The sequence below is a fragment of the Dendrobates tinctorius genome, unplaced genomic scaffold, assembly GCF_039654945.1.
Source record: "Dendrobates tinctorius isolate UK_male_01 unplaced genomic scaffold, ASM3965494v1 ptg000022l, whole genome shotgun sequence".
NCBI lineage: Eukaryota > Metazoa > Chordata > Amphibia > Anura > Dendrobatidae > Dendrobates > Dendrobates tinctorius.
The window spans coordinates 90,749,820-90,776,049 of record NW_027361690.1 but is presented as its reverse complement, the minus strand read 5'-3'; the positions used below and the strand labels follow the sequence as shown (position 1 = coordinate 90,776,049).

At 43.7% G+C, this 26,230-nt stretch overlaps 1 long non-coding RNA gene across 1 annotated transcript in view; it reads left to right on the top strand.

The window, feature by feature from the left end:
- Positions 1-26,230, top strand: part of LOC141084278 (uncharacterized) — a 275,912-nt gene that overhangs the window by 175,530 nt on the left and 74,152 nt on the right. The window contains exon 3 of the long non-coding RNA XR_012230966.1: positions 23,273-23,371. This is a non-coding gene — a long non-coding RNA (uncharacterized lncRNA). The remainder of the gene's footprint in view (positions 1-23,272; positions 23,372-26,230) is intronic.

Sequence of the window (26,230 nt, the reverse complement as noted above, 5' to 3'; positions counted from 1 at the left end):
GGTCAGGGGCGGACATATCTTTAATTGCAAACCTTGCAGCTGCACAGGGGCCCAAGAGGTAAAGGGGCCCATTTCCATCTCCAAATGATATTGTTTTGTAATATAGATAGAAAAAAGGGGAACGTTATCCTCTATATTTTCTCTGTGTACAGTGTATGGGAGACATCACAGATAACTTCTTATGAAAATGAAAGGGGTTGTCTGGCATTAGGGTTCAAGTCTGCATGTGACATGGCAGAAGTAGAGTTGAGCACTGTTGCTTCAAAAGCATCCAGCAACTAGAGGGGTTAACATAGTCACAGGAGATGGGGAGTGGTTAACAGAGCCCCAGGGGGATTGTGGGGAACTTGTTGACTATTCTGTCAGCAGGCAAAGGAATGAGTTGTGTGTGAGCTGTCTGTCACAAAAGTTCAGGCAAGTGAACCATAAGGGATACATGATTCCATTAAAGAGGGAAGCTGGGCTAACCTCTGTACTGCTAGTTGAGAAAGTCTATCAGGAGCACGAAGATAAGGACTGGAAGGAATTGTGTCACAGGGATCATCTCCCTCAGCAAACCCTCCTCCTCCATCTCACTGTGCTAGAATAAATGCTGTGTACTGCTGTGCCTTTGTAAAGAGTCTTGATCTCTGCTGAACTATGCTATCAAAAGAGACTGTTAGTCAATGTGCCTTTAAGAAGCATCTGTACTGCTTATGAAGCTTGTGCTTAAGAGACTTGAATTGTACTGTACGTGCTGTGATATTAAACTACACTGCTCATCTTTTCAGGACTTTATTAATTGTGACTGTGTGAGGAAGTGAATCCATCTTGTGCCTGAGGAAGCTGCAGTGCTTGGTCACTCAGAGTAACGGTTCCCCCAGAGTTCCAAAGAAATCATGAGACCTGTCCTGTCCCTATCTGAACCTAGTGGCGTGCACGTAACATGCATTCACTCTATTCAACTGCAGACTGGTGGATCGTCACAGCAAGATACAAGCGGATGGTCATTTGACCTCAAGTACGCGCTTTGCATACTGGCAATAGTTCGACTACATGTGTCTGGCCTCGCTAAATACATTTGCAATGAGCAAGGCAGTGCACGTCTAGTCGACACATCACCGCATATATGCAAATTGCATCACATACTTGCGGCCACATGCCCCCTGCTCCAGCACGAAGAATCCTTACAGCACACAGTGCGTAAACATACATAGAGTGACTGCAGACTTGTACCGTAAGGCCAGGCAACTCCTTTAATGTTTTTTTTCCACCTGAGCACTATCATATACTGAACAATCTTGGACTGAGAGATCTTATATTGGTTACTGTTGACCATATTGCGTTGGAGTTAACACCTGATTAATCTGTTTATTCCTGCCATTTGTGATGCAACAGATGTCCCACAAATTGTGCAACAAATATAAGGAATGCTACATAAGTGATGCGAGGGAAAGACAAGTTTATGGGAGATACTCCTTGGTCAAAGATGGAGCAAAATAAAAATGTAATTAAAATGTAACTTTTAGTCTAGTGTAGACAAGCAGCAAGATGGCGCCTGCTGTGGCTGGAAATGACAAATCCAGAACAGAGTGTATGTGTCACCGATATGCCTGGCCTCGGTAATATGAAACCTTCAGAAAAGTCTCCAGCACTGATAGCGCTGAGTTTTGTTTAATGGACAGCAATTGGGCAGGTTTCAGGAATGACTGGTAGAGTCAGACAAGGCCAATCAATCCCATCCTCCAATCTGTCAAGTGCAACTGGTTGGAAAAGGTAGCAGAGCTGCTTCAGTGCTAGTCCGGGAGTGGAGGCGAGAAGACATCTGTGCACTGGTATGGGAGCAAGAGGTAGAAAAGAGCTCTGTGTATTGGTCTGGGAGCAAGAGGTAGAAAAGACCTCTGTGTACTAGGTTCTCTAACAGGGCTGGCCTGAGAGACTGAGTCTGGATGTGTAGGTGGGAGCACAGTGAAAAGACCTTGCTTCTGGGGCTCAGTCTCTGGATTGGCATAAAAATGGATGAGCCAGTGCTATATATGGAATGTAGATTTTCTGTTTTAGTTCTTTTATACCTTTTGTGCCCAGAAAAGGCTGTTTTGTTTGGATTATACCTGGAAGTTTATGAAGTCTAATAAACTTTCCTGTTTACACTAAGAAGCTTTGTGCCTGTGAGGACCTGCCAACTACCAAGCGCTGATCCCTTACAAGTGTTAAAAAGAGACATAACTGAATCCGAACTACATGAACTAGCACCATAGACTTCAAAGCTTAATAACCTGTCTTGGAAGCTGATTTTATAAACTTCCAGCCTGGTCATGCAATTCATAACAAATGCTGTTCATTTTGTAGCATGTCTCAGTTTAATAAAAGTTACATTTTAATTAAATTCTCATTGTCATACATTGATTTTCATCCACCCTGAGAATTCTGTCACTTCTCGGCTACTGGGGAGGGTTTATTTGTCCTTGGCTGCCTTAGGTCCAGAAAGGATGTCAAAAGTAGCAGATAAGGCTAGTTTCACACTAGCGTTTATGAGCGCAGCGACGGCCTGTGCACGGCCGCCGCTAAGCCCCGCCCCTGCCGTGCCCCGCTGGTAGCTCCGCCCACCGGCGCATGACGCTGCATGCGCCCTGCGTCCCCTATCTTTATCACAGGGGGTGCAGGCCGTGCGCAGTATGCGTTTGGCGGCGCATGCGCCTTTTTGACGGTGCACCGACGCAACCAAAATGCAGCAGGTTGCGTTTGGCGCAGATCGGCGCACCGTCAAAAGGACGCATGCGCCGCCAAACGCATACTGCGCACGGCCTGCGCCCCCTGTGATAAAGATAGGGGACGCAGGGTGCATGCAGCGTCATGCTCCGGTGGGCGGAGCTACCGGCGGGGCGCGGCAGGGGCGGGGCTTAGCAGCGGCCGTGCGCAGGCCGTCGCTGCGCTCCAAAATGCTAGTGTGAAACTAGCCTAAGAGATTAGTGGTTCTGCATCCTAGGATCAAGGGCTATACATTGTCCTATACTGAATGTGCACTAAGCTCATTGTAAAATGGCTGAATTATACTTGCCCCATGGAAATGTAATGGAGAGCTTTAAAAGTTCCTGTTTCCAACTAGTATAGATCAGGAATAGCTGTGGAGCCCAGCAGATACTGTCTGCATAAGAGCTAGATAGAAAGTGAGGGTGAGTAGCACTTGATATACATGGTGTGCAATTTATGGCTTTAGAGATCCACATACAGGAGTATCTTAAAATCTTTAGCCTGTATTATTGTTGGTGTAGTTTATCCCAAGTGAGGGAGACCTGCCTACATCCATGAGGGTACTGCCATTGCTACGAATGAGAGTGAGGATTGCTATCACAGCAAATAGGTTTATTCCTGTGAGTGAGGAGTGCATTTCCAAGAAATACGAAAACTGACCACACAGAAAGGGCAATGAAATAGTCACGCTAGAGGAAGTCTACAGTACATGCTGCAAATTGTCATATACTATATTGCAGTGTCTTGCTATTAGAGAGAGGCAACAATGATTGGATTGGGGCAGTAGTCAACACTTAGAGAGAGAGAATGCTTTGCTGCATTTAAAATGACACAGAGACTGTGCTATAGAAAAGGGGCAACTGCTGAAGAGCTTAGGACAAAGCCAGCAGGCTGTGTAAAGTGTTTGAACTCATAGCCCATCCTTGTTGCAAATACCAATTGTTTACCAATGCTGATATTCATTGTATATCTTGTAAAATTCTGTAACCATTGAACATGTTGCCTCTTAGGGTACTGTCACACTTAGCGATGTACCAGCGATCCCGACCAGCGATATGACGCGGTCAGGATCGCTGGTGCATCGCTAAGTGGTCGCTAGTGAACTGCCACACAGGCAGATCTCACTAGCGACATCGCAGGGGTCGGGGGTCGCTACTTACGTGTCAGACAAGGCGATGAAGACATCCTCCCGCCCGCGTCCACGCGTCACTCGTCGTCACAGCAGGAAGCCCAGCAGGAAGCTGACGACGAGAAACAGTCCAGGACGTTCTCGTGCGATCAGCGATAACCAGCGGGGGAGCGGTCGGAGGTAAGTATCACACATAGCGATATTGCTAGCTATATCGCTTAGTGTGACAAGCCCTTTAGTGAGTAAAGTCCCCGTCACACTAAGCGACGCACCAGCGATCCCGACAACGATATGACCTTGTCAGGATCGCTGGTGTGACGCTACATGATCGCTGGTGAGCTGTCAAACAGGCAGATCCCACCAGCGATCAGGACCAGCTACGACGCGGGTAACAAGCCTGCGTCACTTAGTTACCCGCTGTTTATCTTGGATACCAGCTCCCAGCGTGAGCATGCTGGTATCTAGGGTACACAGCGGGTAACTAAGCGACGCGCGCGCTTAGTTACCCACTGTTTATCTTGGATACCAGTTCCCAGCGCGAGCACGCTGGTATCCAGGGTACACAGCGGGTAACTAAGCGCGCGCAGCGCTTAGTTACCCACTGTTTATCTTGGATACCAGCTCCCAGTGCGAGCACGCTGGTATCCAGGGTACACAGCGGGTAACTAAGCGACACGCGCACTTAGTTACCCACTGTTTACCTTGGATACCAGCTCCCAGCGTCTGTTTACAGCGCTGGGAGCTCGCTGATTGATGGTGTCCCGCTGCCACATGCAGCGATGCGTGCTGGCCAGCGGGAGACCAACGATCAAAAAATGGCCCAGGACATTAGAGCACGATCAGAGATACCCGGCAGGGGGGGCCGGTTACTGATACGTGTCACACACAGCGAGATCGCTGGCGAGATAGCTGTTGCGTCACAAAACTTGTGACTCAGCAGTGATCTCACTAGCGATCTCGCTTAGTGTGACGGGGGCTTAAATCAGATTTGCACTGTCTCCTATGTACACTTATATTCCTTCTACCATCCCTGAGTAGGGAACTACTTTACCACCAAGAGTTATCATATCCAATTTTTTTTAAGAATCTCATCACTGCTGAACAACAAAACATTCACACAAAAGCTGAATTCTGAGAAAACTGACATTTAAAGATCGAGTCTGTGAAGATGAAAATTGCTTTGAAATGCAGGATACCATTCATATCGTGGCCAAAAAGATCGTTATCACCCACGTTCAAAAACATTACAGCTTAATCTAAACAGTTGCCCGAATTGACAGGTTTATTATGGCATTTACACCTATTTTTGCTCTAGGTTTTGGTGCTTTTTTTGCCCATTGTTCATTTGCACTTTATTCTTCTTTTAATTTGCCTCTATTTTTATATCTGTTTTGTGTTCACCTGTTTTTGATTTTTTAATGTTCCATTTTTAGGGTTTCCCTGTTTTCGCCTGATTAATTTACGACTTTTGGAAAAGTTGCGAAATTTTCTGCAAATTACTACAGTCCCTTTCTGGAGTGATTTTATGTATGCCAAAAATTGACTACATTTTTTTGCATCATTTTGTGAAATGTGCAACTTTTCTGCTAAAGGGTTACAAATTATGGATCAAAAAAACATATAGACCATTTTTATATTTTTTTGCTGTGTGCAAAATTCATGAATCATGCCGTTTTGAAGAATTTCTTTGCTCAAAACAGCAATGACTATCACAAGGCAAAAAAGAATAGGGACTTCGGGGCCACAGTCTTTTCTTTTCTCAACAGTATTCCAACTGCACAACAAGCCTCTGCATGTCTGCTTTTGTCTGGTCATGAAGAGTTAATAGGATGCCAGTGGTATGTGTGAGACCACTTATTAGGGCATAATATATGTGAGCTGAACTCATCACTCTGGGAAACCTCATAAATCAGATGGCATTTCCATCCACTTCAAGAAACAGCTCAGCATCATCACAGGGTTCAGGATTTATATTCAATGTTCCCCATCAGAGAGGAATTGATTTTGTCGTTGGCATGATGGAAAAATTTTAGTTCCTTTTATGCTGGGTCTGGATGTGACAGCAGCATCCAATCCCTCGATCTTCAGTACCTCGTACTGCTCACTGCTCTCTGAATATTCATCTAAAGACCTGAACTTTACCCAAATTGACCATGTTGGGAGTCACGCTGTGTACTGCTATGAGCATTCTTACAATGGTCTGGTTTTAGAGAATAACATAAAAGGTGTATGCAAACATATACTATGCAGGCACTTTTCTATGTATAGCTGATACCTGATTGTAAATGCAGATATCACAATTATCCATTCATCTGTATTAAAGCATTCACACATTGTCAAGAAGTTGCATTATTGCTCAGGCAGTAATTTGATCTGAGGCATTTTGACCAAGGAATCATTTTTGATCTAGATGAGGTTGACTATGTATTTAAGCGTTTCCAAAAGCTTAGAACATTAGAAACTCCCACATGCCCAATCAGGATTGCATTTCCAAAATAATAGAACTGTACAATGCCTATATAACACTACAGCTGAGACCATGACAAAGGCACCAAGAGTGAGGCCTAGATGGTGAAGGTCCTGGTGTAATTTCCCTTGCTGGTCTAACCTATGCTATTATCTTACAATTGTCCATGCAGATCTTAAAATCGGTTAGAGTGCTTTCACTTTGTGTTCTGTGTCGCCTTCGGGGCATACGTCCAAAATTCCCCCAAAACGAGGTTCAGACGCATGCTGCTACAGGGCTATAGACCGTCATGGTGACGGCACAACAAACGTGAGCTCTGTCATGCGCTTTAATCAGGGGTGTATGCCTACAGGAGGCAGATACTCAGACACAGTCTACTACTTCTAAGTGTCCAGTTCCTGAAGACGTACACTCCAGAAAATGATGCACGGCAGAGCGCACGTTCACCCTGCTGTCGCCATGACAGTCTATGGCCCCGTCGGACCCCATTTTGGAGGAGTATTTCGGACGTATGCCCTGATGGGGACACAGAACACAATGTGAAAGCACCCTTAGAGAGAGTGAGCAAAGTTAGAGAATGTAAATGTTCTGTTCTTGCTACACGTTACCCTGATGTGTATGCATAGTCTGACAGGCAGCTAAACCGATCTGCCATAGTCTAAAAAGAAGACTGGATTGTGAAGTCTCTTCAGTTTATTGAACATTAGTAAATACATTTGGTGAAACTAGAAGCAATAAAATAACATCGTATCAGTACATGTATATAGGTAACACAGAAATACCTGAGGCAAATGGTTGAACAGTTTACAAACAGCTTGTGTTAAACCAGCCTGCTACACAGTCTTAGGCCAGTTTCACACGTCCAGATAATTCCGGTACCGGAAAAACGGTACCGAAGCTATCTGTGTCCGTGTGGACACGTTGTACCTCTGTGTGGCACATGTGTGGCAACCGTGTGCCGCATCAGGACCACATGGACGGCGCCGGGAAGAAGCTCTACAGTAAGCGCTGTTCCCCGGCGGCTGGTGCTGACTGCAGCTGTGATTCTTCTCTCCTGCTCTGCCAGCAGGAGATCAGAATGAATGAAAACCTGACGTGGGGTCACCCTCATTTTATGAACCAACCAGACAAAACTTACAGCTGGGGGCTGCAGCCCTCAGCTGTCAGCTTCAGCAAGATTGGTTGTGAAGAATAGAGGGGTCCCCATGCTGTTTTTTTAATTATTTAAATAAATAATTTAAAAAAATGGGCAGCTGGGGGCTGCTGTTTTTAGGCTGTGGGGGGCCAAGATCAATGGCTCCTTACCAGCCTGAGAATATCAGCCTTCAGCTGTTGGCTTTAGTCAGGTTGGTTGTCAAAAATAGGGGGACCCACGCAAATAATTAAAAAAACAGCGTGGGGACCCCTCTATTCTTCAAAACCAACCTTGCTGAAGCTGACAGCTGAGGGTCGCAGCCCCCAGCTGTAAGTTTTGTCTGGTTGGTTCATAAAATGAGGGGGTCCCCACATCGGGTTTTCATTCATTCTTCTCTCCTGCCGGCAGAGCAGGAGAGAAGAATCACAGCCGCGTACAGCACCAGCCGCCGGGAACAGTGCTTACAGAAGCCGCTCCTTCCTGGTGGCCGTCCGTGAGCACGGAGGACAGTGTGCACGTGTGCAGCACGTGTTGCGGACCGTGTGTCCATGTTAAAACGGACATGTCAGCGTATTTTGCACACAGACACACGGTCCGTGAAAACACGATGACATGTGCAAAGACCCATTCATTTGAATGGGTCTACGTATGTCAGTGTCTCAGGTACGAGAGAAAACTGTCATTACACGTACCGGAGCCACTGACGTGTGAAAGAGGCCTTAGGCCGGTTTCACATGTCCTGATATTTCCAGTACCAGAAAAAACGGTACTGGAGATATCAGTGTCCGTGTGTGTACTACGTGTGGCATACGTGTGGCAACCGTGTGCCGCATCAGTACCACATGGATGGCTGCCGGGGAAGTAGCGCTACTGTAAGCCGCTGTCCCCCAGCAGCTCGTGCTGAACGCTGCTATCATTCTTCTCTCCTGCTCTGCCGCGATCGGCGCAAGCAGAGGAGAATGAATAAATGAAAAACTGACCTGTTGTGACCTCAGGACCATGGGAGAATGCAAGTGATGAGGTCACTGTGTCAGAGCTTGAACTGCCCTGACCTCATCACTTGCATTCTTCCACGGTCCGGAGGTCACAGCAGGTCAGTTTTTCATTCATTCATTCATTCATTCATTCTCCTCTGCTCGCCGGCAGAGCAGGGGAGAATGGATGACAGCTGCGTTCAGCACCTGCCGCCGGGGAACAGTGGCTTACAGTAGCGCTACTTCCCCGGCGGCCGTCCATGCACACGGAGGACAGTGTGCACTGTTCTCCATGTGCACGTGTGTGGCACGTTTTGAGGCCCGTGTGTTCGGGTGAAAATGGACATGTCAGCGTGTTTTGCACATGGACACACGGTCCGTGAATAGATGCGCCTTTTCTGGGCAGCTGGAGGCTGCTGTTTTTAGGCTGTGGGGGGCCAAGATCAATGGCCCCTTACCAGCCTGAGAATATCAGCCCTCAGCTGTCGGCTTTAATTAGGTTGGTTGTCAAAAATAAGGGGGACCCCATGCCGGTTTTTTAATTATTTATTTAAATAATTAAAAAAACCAGCGTGGGGACCACTCTATTCTTCACAACCAACTTTGCTGAAGGTGACAGCTGAGGGTCGCAGCCCCCAGCTGTAAGTTTCATCTGGTTGGTTCAGAAAATGAGGGAGACCCCACGTCGGGTTTTCATTCATTCTTCTCTCCTGCCGGCACGTGCACGGTTGCCACACAGAGGTACCACGTGTCCACACGGACACAGATAGCTCCGGTACTGGTTTTTCCGGTACCGGAATTATCTGGACGTGTGAAACTGCCCTAAGCTGCAGTTGTCAGTCAAGCTGGGTGAGTGGAGAATGAATATACTTGGGGTCATGAGCTCTCTCACTTTTTGGCTAGACTTATAAGGACATAAAAAGCATAGCTCTGAAACGAGTTTGTGACTTTTAACTCTTGCATGACTTTTTTTTACATTTTTTTTTTTTTTTACTGATCTACAATAAAAAAATTGCATTTTAACAAGCCATGAGTCCTACTGCTGGATCTTATCTCTTTCTGGGCTCCTAAACTGCACATTTTATTATCAGGATTACACAGCCATTTTTACATGGATTTTCAAAGTAAGTACACCAGATACATCAGACATAAGATATCTATTTAAAAATGTGTGCAGTTTATGTTGTAACACCTGGTGACAGATCCACTTAAAAAAAACAGGACTACAGGAATAATTTTCAATCCTGTAAAAGTGAATTTAACTGAGTGATGACTGTTCTATGCAGGGGAGTAATTATTTCTAAAAAGATGGACAGGTGGCATGTAAATGACAGGGGCATATGTCATTAATTAGATTCCAGATTTTCAGGTGAAAAAAAGGCGTATCATGAGATGGTTACTGTCTTTTCCAGCGGAAATAATGAAGGTGTGAACTACAATTTTCCAGAGTGTGATTTATCGAGCCCATCTGGATGACTTCCAATTTGATAAATTAGTTACGTAGAATAAATGGGCACAGCTTCCTGCATTAATAGTAAGAGTAAACCACTATGAAATTTATCCTTGTGGACAAGATTAGGTCAAATACAAAAAGTAAAGATGTAAAATGATATATCCTGGTCAGAAATTACCCGGAAAGTGAGCTGCATATTGTAAACTAGAAGATTTTGACAGTAAGATTTCTGAACTGTAGCCCTTGAAGATGGCCTTCCATGGCCGGGCAACCATGTTATATATTTCTTTCAAGCGTGCTGTAGATCTGCAGGGCTCCATCCTTCCTATTTCGAAGTTCTCCACAGATGTAACTTATCCTTTGTTCCAGATTTACAAAAGAGAATAAGATGGAATGGATCAATTCTGTATTTATACTGCTCAGTAGGGGTGACCGCCACAAAGATTCCAAATGTCACCAACATGTGCAGGCAACAGCCTCTGCACATAGGAGTGCTAAAAGGAGTGATCTCTTAGAAATGCTAGTCATTACTGGGTAGATTTCCTCAGGAAAAGTCCTATGATATATACATTATATGGGCAAAAGTACTGGAAAACCTACACATTACACCTACAGGGGCTTTTATGATATCTTACTCAAAATTTATAGACATCAATATGAATTTAATCCCCTCATTTTTGCAGGTAAAACAGTTTCTTGGAAGGCTTTCCACAAGACTTTTGGAGTTGTCTGTGGGACTTTTTGCCCATTCATCCAAAGGAACTTTTGTGAGGTCAGACACTGATGTTGGATGAGAGGACCTGGCTCGCAATCTCCGTTCTATTTCATCCCAAAGGTGTTCTATGTGCTTGAGGTCAGGGCTCTGTGTGGACAGTCAAGTTCTTAAACACCAAACTCCTCCCAAGCATCGCTTTATTGACCTTGCATTGTGCACTGGGGCACAGTCATGCTGGAACAGAAAAAGGTCTTCCACAAAACATTTCCACAAAGTTGGAAGGTCATCGTGCTTGCCGATAGAAGGCTTGCGTGCAGCTGCCCGGCCATGGAAACTAAGCTCTCGGTAAACCATTTTTATGCTCATGTTAATGCCACAGGAGATATGAAACGCTGCAGTTATTCAGTCAGCAGAGCGTTAGCAACCTGTACGCTAGGTGCCTGAGCACTTGGCAACTCAACGCTGTAACGTAATCTACACATTGTGGCTGAGTTACTGTGTGTAGTAAATGATTCCACATTTCCATATTACCACTTACAATTGAATAAAAATTCAAGAGGTAAGACATTTCAGGAATTGACTTGTTTCACCTATGACATCTTGTTATAGGACCACACTGGTGTCACTGAGCTCTTTAGGACAAGACTTATCTTACACAAATGTTAGTAAAGCTAGCCTGCGTGGTGATGAGCTGGAGATTATACACCTATGACTGAATGAAAAACCCAAATTCAAAGATTGTTTTCACTCCTAATGTATTACTGTTACATAATTTCTCACAGCCAGACTGTTAGGAACGGCAGAACGGACTAAATAAAAATAATAATAAAGTGCGTTCGCCGCTCGGGGTCCACCGTGCAGTAGGTGTTACAACCGCTGCTGAGTAATGGCAGACGAGCAATATGGCGATATAATGTGCACGGGTTCAACTTCACCCGAGGTGCGCAGAGCGGACTCTGTTCTCACACAGAGGCGCCGCAACAAAAACATACAAAAAGGCTGAGCCTGTTAAAGTCACAGGACTCAGGTAAATGCACACACGGTATAAGGTCACAGGAGCAGGAACTAAGACAGAGGGGCTGAGTCCGTCTAGACCTACCGTGTGTGCGGCGTCGCTACTGCGAACGCCAAGAAGGGCTGCAACTGCAGCGTGGTGCAGGACACTGCTGCTGGACGACACAGCTGCAAAGCAGGCGCTATGTTGAACGCTAGCGCAGAGGTGCGGTGTGCACAGTGGCCTAAGGCTCGCCACAGACTGGCGCAGACTACTGAACTAATTCCCTAACCACATGCGTAATATCAGAGGGAAGGGGTTTCATAATAAGTCAGTCACCAGAATCATACATCCGTCACCATTCACACATAGCAGTATAGTCTATACTAGCGCATGGCGGAACGGCCATGCGTGCTTTTTATAGCAGCCGGGACCTTCTGGAAGCTTCCAGATCTCCGAGATGGACCAATGAGATCTGGAGCAGGACCTGAGCACATGACTCCCGATCTCCAATGGGAAACCATCTCATGAGCACGCTCAGTAGGAGGACAGAGAGACTTAGCCCCTGCAAGGCAATCTCCTCTGCGGTAGATAAAGAGCAAGAGACCGCAGAATGTAAGGGTCTGGATTCCTGCAGAGCAGACGCAGGAACCTGACTCCTAACACAGACTTTCCATCTATAGATAAATATTGGCCTACCACAGCGAAATGAATCTTAAAAGTTCTACTCAAGACAGAGAGACTTTTGCTGCTCAGCACCCAGATTACAGAACACAAGACCTGCAAACCCCCTCTACCAGCAAAACCTGTGATTTGCCAGTGTCAATGCCTCCAGCGAAACCTTTGATTTGCCAGTGTCAATGCCTCCTTTAGTTTATCTATTGGGTATCCTCACAGACAAAGTATACTTACTATGACAATATTTTCTCTTGAGAAACTACGCTTTCAAAGAGTTATTTCCATCTTAGCCATTTATGTCTGACAAAGGAATATCTGTCTATATGCGCATGTCACAAGTGGTCGGAACACTGGGAACATGCAGGTGGGTTGTAGTCATAACTCTGGGAACAAGTAAGTGGGTTGTGCTACACTATTTCGATAACTTCCAAAGTTCTAAATAGAAATGCCAAAAAACAGTGAGATATGAGAAGGTCATTGCTTCCAAAAATTGGGTTGTGCAACATTGTTTTTTTAACTTCCATTCACCTTTAGAGCATGAAGTTTGGAAGTGAAAAGTACTATAAATTGAGGATCCTTTTAAACATTGTAATTAGGTTGGGGTGTTCTTTTGCACCCCAAGAATTTGTCACTGTACATGTAAATCACCTATATAAGCATGTGGGAATTAAGGGTTTTTTCCCACAAAGTACATTTTAAGTAACAGATCTTATAATAATAATAATAATAATAATAATAATAATAATAATAATTTCCACAATTGGATGTGTTAAAAAATTGTCCCTGTGCTGAGGTAATCTTATAAATGTGCCCCATTACAGCAGGGGATTACAGCTGATTCTGTTTCTGATTCTGATTTGTATGATAAAGCATTTCACTGCCTATTTTTAAGAAATGTTTTGCCTCAAAGAAAAAATCAGCTGTGATCCCGTGCTGTAATGCTACATAGCAGTGGAACATTTATAAGATTATCTCAGCACAGGAACATTTTTTTTTTAAACATCCTAATGTGGAAATTATTATTTTTCAAAGATCTGTTGATTAAAATTACTTTCTTTGTGGAAAAAACCCTTTAAGCTCTTTCAAAAGTTGGCAGACCCTCTTCTTCTCCCTGCTCTGTGCTCCACTTACTGACTGGGACTTGGCATATCACTGTAATATAGTGTGGTCTGCTCCATATCACTAACAACTGGGTTCAATACGCTATACATTAAATACTGGAACGCGGAGCATTATAAATCACTACAGCCAAGCACGCAAACATCTATCGTTGCCGTACGAGGACATTGTTGCAATTCAAATAAGGATAGTAATCACAATTTATTTTACTACTGATTCATATAAGCCATATATCATACATAATGGCAGCAATGCATTAAATTGTCTTAAAAAATAGTGCTTCTCAAATGATGAGGCTGGCCCCCCCAAGGAAGCACCAGCTAGCTGTTGGAGAGGCTTTTTTAAGGGAATCAGTTTTCAAAGAAATGCTCACATGTTAAACAATCTTTTTGTATGGCTGGAGCAGTAGTTACAAAAACGACACAAAGAAATGGAACCCTTCACAAAAAAGTGCTTAAAAATAGCTCATATTAGAGCTCATAACAATTGCTTAAAAAAATATAAAATGCGTAGTAGTGCTAAAGACAGCCATACCAAGGTGATTCACCTCACCACTTATGGACAAATGAAAATTGCAGTATATAGATCCGATGTGTAGACAAAATGAGAGAATTACCAGATACACAGGTGGTGGTGTCAGAAGACCCCTTGGCGCGCGTTTCGTTAGTCTTTCATCAGAAGGGGTGCTTACATAGACATATTTCACTTTTTAAAATAATTCTTTAACCCCTTTACCCCCAAGGGTGATTTGCACGTTCATGACTGGGCCAGTTTTTACAATTCTGACCACTGTCCCTTTATGAGGTAATAACTCTGAAACACTTCCATGGATCCCGGTGATTCTGACTTTGTTTTTTTCATGACATGTTGTACTTCATGTTAGTGGTAAAATTTCCTTGATATAACTTGCGTTTATTTGAGGAAAAAAAGGAAATTTGGTGAAAATTTTGAAAATTTTGCAATTTTCCAACTTTGAAATTTTATGCCCTTAAATCACAGAGATATGGCACCCAAAAAACTTAATAAATAACATTTCACATTTGTTTACTTTACATCAGCACAATTTTGGAAACAAATTTTTTTCTTGTTAGGAAGTTATAAGGGTTAAAAGTTGACCAGCGATTTCTCATTTTTGCAACACCATTTTATTTTTACGGACCACATCACATTTCAAGTCACTTTGAGGGGTCTATATGATAGAAAATACCCAAAAGTGACACCATTCTAAAAACTGCACCCCTCAAGGTGCTCAAAACCACATTCAAGAAGCTTATTAACCCTTCAGGTGCTTGTTTAAAAAAAATGAATGTTTTTTCACAAAAATATTACTTCAGGTCCAATTTTTTTATGTTAGCAAGAGTAACAGGATAAATTGGACTGCAAAAGTTATTGTGCAATTTGTCCTGAGTACGCTGATACCTGATATGTGGGGGGGAACCACTGTTTCGGCGCATGGCAGAGCTCAGAAGGGAGGAGCGCCGTTTGACTTTTTCAATGCAAAATTGGTTGGAATTCAGATCGGACGCCATGTCACGTTTGGAGAGCCCCTGATGTGCCTAAACAGTGGAAACCCCCCACAAGTGACCCCATTTTGGAAACTAGACCCCCCAAGGAACTTATGTGGTGAGAACTTTGAACCCACAAGGGCTTCACAGAAGTTTATAATGTACAGCCGTACAATTAAAAAATCATATTTTTTACACAAAAATGATCTTTTCACCCCCCAATTTTTATTTTTGCAAGGGTAACAGGACCCTAAAAGTTATTGTGCAATTTGTCCTGAGTATGCTGATACCCCATATGTGGGTGTAAACGACTATTTGGGCGCATGGCAGAGCTCGGAAGGGAAGCAGCGCCATTTGACTTTTTTGGCTGGAATTGAGATCAGACGCCATGTCGTGTTTGGAAAGCCCCTGATGTGCCAAAACAGTGGAAACCCCCACAAATGACACTATTTTGGAAACTAGACCCCCCAAGGAACTTATCTAGATATGTGCTGAGAACTTTGAACCCACAAGGGCTTCACAGAAGTTTATAACGTACAGCCGTATAATTAAAAAATCATATTTTTTACACAAAAATGATCTTTTCACCCCCAATTTTTATTTTTCCAAGGGTAATAGGACCCTAAAAGTTATTGTGCAATTTATCCTGAGTATGCTGATACCCCATATGTGGGTGTAAACGACTATTTGGGCGCATGACAGAGCTCGGAAGGGAAGCAGCGCCATTTGACTTTTATGTCTGGAATTGAGATCGGACGTCATGTCAAGTTTGGAAAGCCCCTGATGTGCCAAAACAGTGGAAACCCCCCACAAATGACACCATTTTGGAAACTAGACCCCTCAAAGAACTTATCTAGATGTGTGGTGAGAACTTTTAACCTCCCAGGGCTTCACAGAAGTTTGTAACGTACAGCCGTAAAATGAAAAAAAAAAATCACATTTTATCCACCAAAATGATCTTTTCACCCCCAATTTTTATTTTCCCAAGGGTAACAGGACCCCAAAAGTTATTGTGCAATTTGCCCTGAGTACGCTGATACCCCACATGTGGGGGTAAACCACTACTTGGGCGCATGGCAGAGCTCAGAAGGGAAGCAGCGCCATTTGACTTTTTTGGCTGGAATTGGGGTCGGACGCCATGACGCGTTTGGAAAGCCCCTGAAGAGCCTAAACAGTGGAAATCCCCCACAAATGACACAATTTTGGAAACTAGACCCCCCAACGAACTTATCTAGATGTTTGGTGAGCAGTTTGAACCCCCTAGTGCTTCACAGAAGTTTATAAAGCCCGGGAGTGAAAATAAAAAATCATATTTTTTCCACAAACATGATCTTTTAGTCTCCAATTTTTTATTTTCCCAAGGGTAACAGGAGAAATTGGACCCCAAAAGTTGTTGTCCAATGTGTCCTGAGTATGCTAATACCTCATATGTGGAAGAAAACTACTGTATGGGCAGACATCGGGGCTCGGAAGGGAAGTAGTGATGTTTTGGAATGCAGACTTTGATTGAATGGTCTGCGGGTGTCATGTCGCATATGGAGAGCTTCTGATGTGCCTAAACTGTTGAAACTCCTCACAAGTGACCCCATTTTGGAAACTAGACCCCCTAAGGAACTTACCTAGATGTGTGGTGAGCACTTTGAACCCCCAAATGCTTCACAGATGTTTATAACGCCCGGGCGTGAAATAAAAAATTCATTTTTTTTCCACAAAAATGATATTTTATTTTCCTAAGGGTAACAGGAGAATAATTGGACCCCAAAAGTTGTTTTGCAATTTGTCCTGAGTAGGCTGATACCCCATATGTGGGGGTAAAACACTGTTTGAGTGCATGGCAGAGCTTGGAAGGGAAGGAGCACCATTTGACTTTTTCAACGCAGAATTGGCTGGAATTGAGATCAGACGCCATGTTGCGTTTGGAGAGCACCTGATGTGCCCAAACAGTGGAAACCCCCCAATTCTAACTCCAACCCTAACCCCAACACACCCCTAACCCTAATCTCAGCCCTAACCCTAATGGAAAAATGGAAATAAATACATTTTTTTATATTTTATTATTTTTCCTTAACTAAGGGGGTGATACCGGGGGGTTTGATTTACTATTTATAGCGGGTTTTTATGTTTGGCAGCTGTCATACGCTAAAAGAAGCTTTTTATTGTAAAATAGTTTTTGCATCACCACATTTTGAGAGCTATAAGTTTTCCATATTTTGACCCACCGAGTCATGTGAGGTCTTATTTTTTGTGGGACGAGTTGACGTTTTTATTGGTACCATTTACGGGTACGTGACATTTTTTGATCGCTTTTTATTCCGATTTTTGGGACGCAGAATGAACAAAAACCAGCATTTCATGAATTTCTTTTGGGGGGTGCATTTACTCCGTTCCGTGTGTGGTAAAATTGATAAGGCGGTTTTATTCTTTGGGTCCGTACGATTACAGCGATACCTCATTTATGTCTTTTTTTATGTTTTGGCGCTTTTATGCAATGAAAACAATTTTATATAAAAATAATTATTTTTGCATCGCTTTATTCTACGAGCTATAACTTTTTTAGTTTTTGCGATCACGCTGTGTGGCAGCTCGTTTTTTGCGATGACTTTTTTAGCGGTACCATGGATATTTATATGCGTCTTTTTGATCGCGCGTTATTGCACTTTTTGTTTGGTGGTATGATAATAAATCATTATTTTTTGCTTTGTTTTTTATTTTTTAAGGGGTTCGCTAAAGGGGTTAACTAATGGGACAGTTTTATAGGGTGGGTCGTTACGGACGCGGCGATACTAAATATGTGTACTTTTATTGTTTTTTATTTCCAAAAAATGAATTTATTAGGGAATATTTTTTTTTAATTTATTTAGCGATTTTTTATAAATTATTTTTACACTTTTTTTTAACTTTATTACATTGTCCCAGGGGGGGACATCACTATAATATGTCAGATCGCTGATCTGACAGGTTGCACAGCACTCTGTCAGATCAGCGATGTGACAGGCGCTTCTGCAGGCTTTCTCAGAGCCTTCTCTCAGCAGGCACTGAGAAAGACGCCTCCCTGCAGGCCCCCGAAGGTCCCCGCCGCCATATTGGATCCGGGGACCTGCATGGAAGGAGGCCCCCAGAGCAGCGCAGCACAGCGCGCTGCGCTGGGGGTCACAGGGAAGCACGGAGGGATCCCCTCCCTGCCGATGCTTCCTTAAACCCCCGGTACACCGCGATCATGCTTGATCGCAGTGTGCCAGGGGTTAACGTGCCGGAGGCAGTCCGTGACCACCCCTGACACATAGTGCCGGATGTCAGCTGTGATAATCAGATGACACCCAGCCACGATCAGCGGCGCTCCCCCCCGTGAGCGCCACTGATCGCTATGACGTACTATCCCGTCCCCGGTCATAGGGGCCCGGGTCCCGTGGACGGGATAGTACGTCAGATGTCAGGAAGGGGTTAATAAAATAAACGGACATGGCATATACAAAGGATATTGTGCGAAAAAAATCCATAACTGTATCCAAAGAAATGAGCCAGAGCATAAGTTGGTATACATGCAATTGTTTTGTACTTTGTACAAACTGGAGTGTGGCTCCCTTTTTTGAGCTAGGTATTTTATTTATAAAGCTTCTCATGGCCAGGTGTCTGACCAGTCGGACCCCGGTCCTGCTCTGCCCCAGTCTACAGTGAGTTCATCTGACACAAGCTGAGCTTTTATTACTAGAGGATAGGACCGTACTGATAGGGATACATCTTGTTTACACTTCCTTTTAATAAAAAAAAGTGTTTGCCTGGCCCCCTATGGTTATTACAGTGGGGAAAATAAGTATTTGATTCACTGCCGATTTTGCAAATTTTCAACTTCACAATTGTGTTCCACTTGTTGCTGATTCTTCACCAAAAATTTACATTTGGTATCTTTATATTTGAAGCATGATATGTGGGAAAAGGTTGAAAAGTTCCAGGGAGCCGAATACTTTCGCAAGGCACTGTATATGGTAAATAAAGGCACAGCCAGAATAAAGAATCCTGGATGTTCTAACCTGAATAGTATGTACATGAAAGCAATCAAAAGTTTATATCCTTGCCGTTATAGTATTGGGATTGATCCTACTTTCAAATAATTACATAATTTTATAGATTTGCTCACATTAAAATTATCTTACAATAAATAGTGTCTCTAAATCTGATTTCAATTCAAAACAACCAGTTCACGGGACTAATCAAATGGCCAGGAGTGAGGACCCCAAAGGTGGGATTCCAAGGTGCTTAACTATATTGGTGCTATGTAGCAAATCTCCTTCTCATGTTGTTGTTCTGCGAAGTGATATACTTTCCCTATATATTTAAGCATAGCATTATGTTTATTATGTAGTTACTATATATGTAGGCAAAATATACTGCTCTACCATTGTCAAGTCCTCACTAAATAAACCGGGATTCATGTAGCTTAACAAGCAGCTAAACCGCTATACTGGGGTCCAAAAAGGGAGACTGTAGTTGAATCTGTATTTTATTGAACGCAGGGTATATAGATGTGGTGAAACTACAACAAAACATATAAATACAATCAGTACTGGGTTCATAGGAATACAGGTTATCAAAATTAGGTCTATTTACTCTAGAAAAGAGAAGACTTAGGGGAGACTTAATATATATGTACAAGTATATCAGAGGGCAATACAGAGATCTCTCCAATGAACTGTTTGTACCAAGGACTGTGACAAGAACAAGGGGGCATTCTCTTCATTTGGAGGAAAGGCAATTTCTGCACCAGCATAGAAGAGGGTTCTTCACGGTAAGAGCAGTGAGGCTCTGGAATTCTCTTCCTGAGGAATTGGTGATGGCCAACTCACTGAATGAATTTAAGAAAGGAATGGATGCTTTTCTTGTAACAGTATAGAAGGTTACGAATAACAGAATATTATAGGTAGATGGTTGACCCAGCTTAGGGGAAGGAATTTTTTTCCCTATGGAGAAAATTGGCTTCTACTCTATGGGTTTTTTGCCTTCCCCAGGATCAACAATGCAGAACAGCTGCACTAAAAATAGGCTGAACTAGATGGACATAAGGTCTTCCTTCAGCCATCAAAACTACGTTATTATGTTATGTTACATGATATGCATAACATAGATTATCTACACTAATAGCTAACCAGGGGGGAGCTAACTAAGCAGGGTAGTATGAGATAGAATTAGATATAGGAAGCATGACCACCTACCAGCGATGCTGACGCAAGGAGAGTAGAGAAATGAGATGTTCACAAAATGCAGGCTTGATAGAAAATAGAGAACTGGAGGGAAAAATGGGGGCTGGACTTACCGTATTTTTCGGACCATAAGACGCACTTTTTTCCCCCAAAATTTTGGGGGAAAGTAGGGGGTGCGTCTTATGGTCGCAATGCACGGTACCTGGTGTGGTGGTGGCAGCGGGCGAGGCTCTGCGGTGCGGTGGTGGCAGCAGGCGGCACGGTGGTGGCAACGGGCTATGCTCCGGTGCAGGGGCGGCGGCTCCGCCGGCGTTTCTTCGCAGCCCAGAGGCCCCCCGTACACCCCTTGCTGGGCGCCGCCATGTTGCGGTGGCCTCTGGGAGCATGGACGCCGGCAAGATGGCCGCCGGTCCGGGGACGGCGCATGCGCAGCTTCAGATCTCGTGCCGAGATCTCGGGGGACGAGATCTCGTTGCCGAGATTTGAATCTCGTCTCCCGAGATCTCGGCACGAGATCTGAAGCTGCGCATGCGCCGTCCCCGGACCGGCGGCCATCTTGCCGGCGTCCATGCTCCCGGAGGCCACCGCAACATGGCGGCGCCCAGCAAGGGGTGTGCGGGGGGCCTCCGGGCTGCGAAGAAATGACGGCGGAGCCGCCGCCCCTGCACCGGAGCACAGCCCGCTGCCACCACCGCACCGCAGAGCGCCGCCCGCTGTCACCACCCCAGAGCCCACCTGCCCCTGCCACAGCTGCCCCTGCCCTCCTGCCCCAGCTGCCCCTGCCCCAGCACAGCTGCCCCTGCCCCAGCCCCAACACAGCTGCCCCAGCACAGCTGCCCCTACCCCAGCACAGCTGCCCCAGCACAGCCGCCCCAGCACAGCCCACCCGCCTCAGCCCCAGCGCAGCTGCCCTAGCACAGAGCCGCCGCCACCGCACGAGCCTGGACCACTGAATGACCCCTGTGACTACTTCTCCACCTGTGCCGGATCCCTTCCCAGGTAAGCTGAATTCGGACTGTAAGACGGACCCCCATTTGACACATTATTATTTTTTTCCCTATTTTCCTTCTGAAAATTGGGGTACGTCTTATGGTCCGGTGCGTCTTATAGTCCGAAAAATACAGTAACCATGATGCTTTGCAACTTACATGGGTGCTTTGCCTTCCCAAAATGCATTGTGAAGAGAGGGAAATAGAATTCAGGAAGTACAGTGTATAATAACATGTAGTTAAGACTCTGGTCACTAGATGGAGCCAAAAACAATGAAAACATTAAATCTATGGCTGAAACTGAGTACTATGGATATTCACAGCAAATCATTATATATATATTATCAAAGTAGTTAAAGGTTGTGAATCTTGTCGGAGACAGAACAACCATTTACCTCTGCTTTTGTATGTATTTTCCCTCCTCCATCCATCTTCACACAGCTGCTATCTTCAGGTTTGTCCCTCTGTAGATCATGGTATAATAGTACCATAGTAAATTTTAGTACGGCCTTGTTTGTCTGTGTACAGAATGGGTAACTGCTACATACTGTATACTCCATGAGACGGCCTTTATAGCCCTAAGAATTTCAGAATTAGAAGTTTGATGCCATGCCAAAGATCCTTGTCATATAAGGTAATAGCTTCACTCCCCATGGCTTTAGTCATGTTTTATGCACTAAGAGTCCACCCCATCACCATCTTGTCATAACATGTGGACCTCATGTAACGACTAAGAATTCATTTCCATGTTAATCCCAGGATTTGAGTGCGGCCCAGCACAAGCTGAGCGTCTGTAAGAGTCACTTGACATGCAGGCAGATAATGTAATTGTGACTTATTCATTGACTTTCTCATTAGAAAAGAAATGATTAGTAATGGGCACAGGAATCGTCATGTACAGATCATTCCTATCTGCTGCTCTTACAAACCCATCCTAGGCCGAGCGTTAAAACTGTAGGGGAAACATCCGTTTTTTAATAATTATTTCCGTCATTGATTTTTTTCTTTAAGGATTCGTTTCATGTCTAAAATTCAATTAAAATGTCAATATAATTATTTTGTCATCTACGAGGGTATTTGAAGTGGTTCATTATCATTCAAGGTGAGCAGTATCTGTATCCGTTGCATCAGGTTATTTCCAGCATCATTTCAGCCCCCTCTTCTACCCTTTTGTCTACATGTCATATCACTTCTCATAGGTACATTAGGCTACTGTTAATTTTACATTTAGGTCATGAGCAGCGATCATTGTGATTTACACTTCCCCACTTCCTCAAGTTTTATCATTTACATCCTAAAATTAGTTTTTACCAGTCCGGCAAGCAGAGCTGTGGGGGTCCTGTCTGTAATGGACATTTATAAATTGTGCTCTGAAGTACAAAGATGTGTGGTACAAATATTCCTGTGATTTTTTTTCCCCTAAATTATCGCCCGAAGTACAAGCTTTAATTGCAATCCTTCTGAATCTGCAATATTTTTTATAATAAATGTTAAGCAACGTGTCATAAATATGTTTCAGCATAAACATGACAGATTTGTTGTAGAAATCTAAACTGATCATCCATTACATTTAAAGTGAATCTGTCACCAGGTTTTTGCTACCCCATCTGAAATCAGCATGATGTATGGGGCAGAGATCCTGATTACAGTGATGGATCACTTCCTGGGCTGCTTTCTGAAATTTTGATAAAATCCCTGTTTTATCTGTTGCAGATCAACCAGTTCTCTGAATGCTGTGCTCTGTATCACCTCGGCCACATCACTGATTGGCAGCTTTCTGTGTACAATCGGCCTATTAGTGGTGGGGGCGGGGTTATTCAGAGCTCATGAATATGCTTGACTATCTGGCAGCAGGTTTACTGGTCCTCTAATGATAATTTCCTGCTAACAGAACTTTGATTTTATCAAAACTAGAGCAAGCATCCCAACAAGTGACACATCGCTGGAGTCAGGGTCTCTGTTTCTATATTATGCTGCACTTAGATTAGGTGGCAAAAACCTTTTGACAAATTCCCTTTAAATAAATGACATGTTCAGCAGAAGTATACTTTGACTTGTGCCATTCTCATAAACATTCCTTAAGAATAAAGGCGTACCTTGAAACTCCAGACCTCTATGCAAAATCTATAACAGCGCGCCCCTCCTACCATGTGCCATGCATAATCCTGCCATTTTCTTATGCTGTACAGGGCTTCTCTGGCTCCAGGACACAGTATTGATTGCCAGTGACTGGGCTGATAAATGGAGAGCGGGGCAGTGACAGAGAGTGAGTGCTGGACTGTGGGAGGGTAAGTAAAGATAAAAGTAAGAAAAAAAAATGGAAATATACACAACTATGCCAAAACTAATTGCTGTTCATACGTATCTTTTTTTTTAACTTCTTTTAAATGCTTCAGGCTTCAAAGCCCGTCAAGCAGCTAAAAGAAGAGACATGACCATTCTTCAAGTGGCTTCCACTTTGAAGACGCCACTATTTTATATATTTAAAAAAAAAGCTACAAAAATGATAAGACAGGCGACAAAGGAGACAATTTAGGAAAAACACAGCCTACATATTTCTGAACGGGCTTCTGTTTAAAAAATATACGGGTACGCCGTCAATAATACTCGGTGTGCACATACCCTTGGATTGTTATTTTACACATATCTGAGCCTATGGGTTAAAAATACATGAAAGAGGACAACCCAATTAGGTTCCTGTAGAGCTCCTATAATAGCTTATAAAGAAGGTTCAACTTCTGTGGCTCAAATTGCTGGATCAGACCTCGGATAATATGTGTATATGAGGCAGTACAGCTCTACAAAGGTAAAGTATGTCATGAATTTTGTCTCATTATTATTAGTAGTAATATTATCATGGCTTTCATGAATACATTTCATAGTACTTTTACTAGATTCCCAAGTACATAAATGAAAGGAGAGATATAAGAGGGCAATCTTGTGTCATTTTGCTGTTCTGTCTCTTGGCTGTACAGTTTATTAGCTGTTCAAAAATCTACGCACTGCAAAATTAAAAGGGAATCTGTCTACCCCATAATGTAGGAGCAGAGACCCTAATTCCAGTGATGTGTCACTTACTTTATCGGGTGTAATCAGTTTTGAATAAAAACTGCTTCATCTGTTGAAGATCTACCAGTTTTCTAAATGCTGAGTTCTGTATAACTCCGCCCACAGCACTGATTGTCTGCTTTCTGTGTACACTGTGCATAGGCAGAAAAGCGTCAATCAGTAATTGGGGCGGGGTTGGACTACCTGGCAGCAGGTTTACTAGTCCTCTAGTTATAATCTCCTGCTGATAAGGCCAAAATCAGATTTCCATGTTGCAAGTGCATGTTATATCTGTTTTTTTCATGGATACAACACATACCCATTATAATCTATGGTGCTACTCACATGTCCATTTTTTTCTGATATCATGGATGAAAATGGGCACTACAGATCTATAGGTCCATGAAAACAACACACGGACGGCATTGCTTGTACTCACAATATGTACAGCAGTGCTGTGTATAGCAAAAATCATAGTCCATATAAACGCCTGCAGCATTTATCAGGTTAACAGCCATGGGCAGAGCTCCGCTCCACAGGCAGCTGTTAGAGGCAGGTGATGGTTGAATAACACATCAGTGTAAGCATGAGAGAATGATGAGAGTTATATTCAACTGATAACAGCGAGAGCAGGCGGTGGCTGATAGGACTACTACTCCCATCAGCCTACACCTGCTGCTGCTAATAACAGTGAGAGCAGGTAGCGGCTGATGAGAGTATTCATCAGCTGCCGCCTGTGCTATAAATAAATAAAAAAACTGGCTTGGGTTCCCCTGTATTTTTGATAACCAAACAGGCAAAACTGACAGCTATGGGCTGCAAGCCTCAACTGTCATCTTCAGCAAGGCTGATTATCAAGAATAGAGAGGTCCGCAGGCTGTTTTTTTATCTCACTGTGCTGAGGTCACCACAGTTCAGCCCGGCTGGAAACGCAGCTTCAGTGACCCGCGGTATCCTCGATGATGTCACTACCGGTCACTGACGCTTTGCTCGCAGCAGCTCACTCATCAGTGGTTCTCAGCCTTGACAGTCGCATCTTGGCACCGAGCAGGTTGAAAACTATTATCCACAGTCATGGATTAAGACGTGGGACAGAATGTCAAACAGGTGAGGGATATTGTTTTTTTATTTTTGTTTTATTACAGGAGACAAGAGCTTCAATGGAATGGGTGTTAGGTGAGTATAACTGTGTTTATTTTTCAATAAAAAATGGAAAACTGCGTTTTGTTTTGATTTCAAATTAAGTACTTTATACTTGCTGTGTGTTTATTTACAATACAACTATAGGATTAGTAATGGATTAGTAATGGAAAGGTGTCTTATAGACGTCTCTCCATTACTAACCTGTGGGCTTAATGTCACCAGACTATACAAAGGTGACATCAACCACACAAATATGAACACCACTTGCCACCGCTACAGGACAAGTGGGAAGAGCCGGGCAAAGAGCCAGAATTGGTGCATCTAATAGATGCATGTTTTCTGGGCGGTTGCGGGCTGCTATTTTAAGGCTGGGGGTCAATATCCATGGCCCCTTCCAAGCCTGAGAATACCAGACACTGGCAGGACTGTTTTTTGTGTCCTAACAATTAGAAACTTACAAATGAACCAATGGCTTCAAGTGCATGGCTACTGAAGGATTAATCACCAAGACCTTGTTCAAAAGGAAAGAGTTGTATCGCACAGCTAGGATAGTTCTTCCCGAATATCTAACCTGAGAGAGAAAATAACACTGGTACCAGACATCTCTCAACCTTGAGAGTGGGAACAAGACTTGCCCAGATGTGAAAGAAGACGAATCAGTTAATCTGAAGGAACAGCTGAACACAACAATCTCGGCTCAGCTACATCAGAACCAAGCAGCAGCTACCAGACTTTCTTCTACTCTGCAGAACTGCGAGTGAGACACCGGTGTTTAACTGGGTTAGGATGTAGAAAAGGATTCTTTAGCTAAGGAGCAGTAGCAGCGTGGCTTGATTATCGGAAGCCAGGTAGTAAGTTGGAAGAAAGTAGTTTGTGAAACTTGTTTATACTGTTTGTATTGAACTTTGCAGTGCCATAGCTGGAGCGCAGCTTATGTGACACGCTCCAGCTTTCTC